The 4,290-nt window shown below is 33.7% G+C and overlaps 1 pseudogene; it reads right to left on the bottom strand.

Annotated features, from left to right (window-relative positions):
* Positions 1–2,331: 2,331 nt before the first annotated feature.
* Positions 2,332–3,597, bottom strand: LOC148865519 (cationic amino acid transporter 1 pseudogene; annotated as a pseudogene).
* Between the last annotated feature and the right edge of the window lie 693 nt (positions 3,598–4,290).

Below are 4,290 nucleotides of genomic sequence, written 5' to 3'. Positions count from 1 at the left end.
TTGTCATTAATAGTAAATATTCAAAAATTATTGGAGATTAAATTACTATTATTGAAATTCTTAAATTTAACTTATTGTACTTATTACATTTCTTGTATTTTTATTATAAGTTATTGATTAATATTTATTATAGATTAAACTATTATTTGAGATTATACTATTTATTAACTAAGTTAATATATTTTTAGTACTTATTGTATTTTTGTAATTTCTATAATTATTGTATTTTTCATTATCAATATATTTTCAATGATTGTGTATTTTCCCTATAAATTTCTAATAATTATTGGAGATTAAACTAATGTTATTTATCAAAGATGATACAATTAATTTAGTTGAAATTATGAGTGTTCATGAATTGGTTCGATTTGGTCATAGGCTATTTGGCAATCAAATTGACCTAGTCAGGTTAGGGAGTTGGTTAGCTGAAACCGACTAACATTTTGTGAAATCTAGCCCACTCAAGTATTATTTGTTTGGGTCGATTTTTTGGTTTAGTTAGTCGGTTCAAAAGATTTAAACTTAAAATTTGAATTAAATTTTAAAAAATATAGTGCAATTACTAAAAATAAATTAAAAAATTAGATTCATGATATAAAATATTCTATACTAAGAAACATGGGAAAATTCCCACTTTTCAAATTAAAATTATATTTAAAATATAGAATATTAATATATATCCATGGTTAGGTAATTTGATTTTGGTCGGTTTACAAATGGCCAAAGTGAAATTGATTCAACTTGGTTGATTTGGAAAATTTTTAAAGCAAAGACAACCTAAAATGCTACAAAATCAACCAACTCAAGTCGAGTTAATCAGGTTGGTTGGTTTCATTAGTTTGATGAATAACATAATTGAAATTAATTATTGTTCTTTTTTTGTATTATAAAAATTTATTAAAAGTAGTACATAAAATATGAATAATTATTAATTATTTAAAATTTTGAAAATATAAAACAATTGTACTCTTATGTGTTTCTATTAGGGTCATTTACTAGAACACACCTTTAGAGATGACAATTTTTCCCCTCCCCGACGGGGCCCAACTTCTCCAGCCTGATGAATAATTATTAATTATTTATAACTTAAATTTTTTATTTATTTAAAAAAAAACTATTATCTGAAAACATTTTGGGGATTCGGGTCCCCACGAGGAACCCATCCCTATCGGGGATTGGGGATGGGAGTTAATTTTAGAATCAGGGTCAGGGACAAGGAACACGATCCCCGTCATGTTGTCATTCCTACACACCTTATAGTTTTACATATTTACTTAAACCTACCTTATAGTTTTCATTTTACTAAAAAATCTCATATATTTTACAACTTATTTACTTAATCAACCTTTCATTAAGGAGTGTTTGTTTTGCTATTAGGCTTGTGATTTTTTATTCCAAAAATACCTTTTACACATTTTTGTATAAAAAGTAAAATTGACCAAATATAGCCAATAGAGTGGTTGCATGTGTCTTATAAAGGGAAAAATGGTATTTTTATTTTTATTTTATTTTAATTAAATTTATTTAAATGAACATTAGGGTCAACACTATCATTTTGCACTGTCATCTAATAGAAGATTGATTAAATCCATTGCAAATTATAAGTGATGTTTTAGTAAAATGCTAACTATAAGATAGATTTTAATAAATCTATAAAATTATAAGGGGTATTTTAGTAAATAAAAGTTTTCCTACTGGGTTGCGTTACCAGTTGAAAGGTGTTCTACAGGACATATTTACAGTATCTAGGTTTTTTGAGTCTTTCTTGTTTAAATTTGTGAATGGAAACTGTAATGCTATAGCTCTTGCCAGTCCTTTGTGTATTGGCCTAGAGTCCTAGAGTCCCAAACACGGGGATAAAATAGTCATTAATCTTTTTCAGAAAGATTATAATCAAATATCAACTTTCTGTTTCTGTCTTATTTACTATAAAACCAAATATAACATAATTTCTGCTTTTTAACAGAGAAAAAATATTCCATATTTAAAAGACAAGGTCATCCTCACCTAAAAAATATTCCTCAGGAGAGAAGCGATTTCTACCTTGTTGAATTAGATTTTTTTTAACGTGTCAAGAATAAAAAAAGCAAAATGCCATTGAGTTGCAACTACTTCACTGTTCAACGAAGGAAATGTTTGAAATGATCATATATTCATGTACACATTAGTAAAGTCAACGAACAAACTTAAAAAAAAAAAAATCCTAAATCTAAAATCCCCACAGACTGCAATAACTGATAAGAAATGCTAATTTTATATGAAGCCTAAGCATAATGAGTGTTGTCCCGAATAAAGTAGCAAAGAACTACTTGCAACTCCATCCAAAGCTAGTTAACTGCTGGGAGTTGTAGAAGCTATAACACCACTGGCATCCAGCAGGAAGATATTGATGGCGATGGAGGCCGAAGGCAACCATGGCACAAGTGGGACTCCCCAAAGCTTGGGGTTCCGAGCATGTGGCACAAACAGCCTTGATCCCCAGAGTCGTGAGAAGCCACAGAATCCCCACGACCAAATACGTTACCCACCGCGACTCATCCAATGCCCATAAGGCAGCCATGGTGCATGATGATCCCAATATGGTCAACAGGAAGGTTATGAGCAAGTTACGGTCTCGCGGCGTGGTTACACCGGTCACATAGTATTGGCGGACAAGCAGGGCGACGGCAACAAGCATGAAGATGAAGAGGGTTGAGATGGATAGGAGGTTGGAGAGGATATCAAGATCTGTAAAGAATGCAATAAGGGCTGTTGTTGCTATGAGCATAGCGATTGTGGCGTTGATCGGTTTCCCAGTCTTTTCGTTCACATGAGCCAGCCATGGCGGCATCATGTGGGTGCGACCGATGTGGGTCAGGTACCTGGCCTGGCCTATGGCGCTGACGAGCAATACCGATATCATACCCTTCAAGGCTTCAACGCCCCAAGAGCAACAATGTACTTGGCCCAGTTCATTCCGACATCCTTGAAGGCCTTTGAAAATGGTGCATCTGGGTCGAGCTGGTCGTAAGGTTGCATGAGGCACAGCATGTCTGCAAGCAGGCAGTAAGCTACTGTGATGATCGACATGGACCCCAGGAGCCCAATTGGAATGTCCCGACCTGGGTTCTTCGTCTCCGCCATGGTCGACACAGCGTCGAACCCCACATTGGCGAAGAAGAGAACGGCTGAGCCCTTGAAGATGCCACGAGCTCCAAATGGAGCAAACACAGCATATAGTTCTTGGTATCGGCATGGGCCATTCCTGCGATAATGACGAAGAGGATGATGCAGACGTGGATGATGGAAGAGACGTAGTTGATGCTGGACAAGGCTTTTGTGCTTCTCTTTGCAAATATGGCTACAATAATTTAATAAGTTAGTATAATATAATTGAAAGCAATTGTTTATTTTATTAATATATTATTATATAATATATTATATTTATATATAAATATATTATATATATAAATAATATATATAGGCCATACCGGTATGCGAACCGTGGAACGCACGGCCCACTCGGTCATGCCATGCCAGCTTGGCCCGCGGACCTAAAACCCCAAGCCCAGCACGAGATGGACCATCTAGCTGGGCCTGGCACGATCCGCGTGCCATCCTGTCATGTTGTCTCAAGTTGGTCCAAATTTGGCCCGATTTATACCTCTACATTGAGGAAGAATGGCAAATTAGAGAATTAAGTCTACGCATAAGAAATATTCTCTAAAATTGCAACATGTAATACTTTATTATATATTAATTCTCTAAAAATAAAAAGCTTTTAAGTAAATTACTAGTTTTTACAAAAATTGTTTATTTTATGATATAATTAGCATAAAAGAATTTTAATGCTTATAGTATATTTGTCTTGTTGTTTTTATTTATTGAGAAAGACAAACTATTATAGTACTCACAAAAAAGAAGATGAATTGAATGAGAGAGAAACCTTGTTTTATTTGCAATTGCAAACCCTTTTATAATTGAAAGTCCGAATTGGAAAGAAAAACGTAAAGATAGAAAGTTAGATAAAGGCGTTGGGACAGGTTTTCCGTTTTTGTTGGAGAGAAAGGCGCTGGGACTAGTTTTCCTCTTTTGTTGTTTTTTTATTTTTAATTATTTTGAAATAAATAATAAAGTAAGTAATTCCTAAACCGTACAAAAACGTTAAGATGAAAGGATCATTAGCTGAAACAGGTGTAACACACTATTAGGAATACTGTTTCATTGAAAATGGGGATTCTGGTTCTGGATGCATTCCCGAAAACGTGGATAAAATAGTAATTTAATCTATTTTGGGAAGATTATAATAAA

The sequence above is a fragment of the Nelumbo lutea genome, chromosome 3 (assembly GCF_056320005.1).
Source record: "Nelumbo lutea isolate HS-2025 chromosome 3, American lotus-T2T, whole genome shotgun sequence".
Lineage (NCBI taxonomy): Eukaryota > Viridiplantae > Streptophyta > Magnoliopsida > Proteales > Nelumbonaceae > Nelumbo > Nelumbo lutea.
The sequence above is the reverse complement of the archived record's forward strand: the minus strand, read 5'-3'. Positions and strand labels throughout refer to the sequence as shown.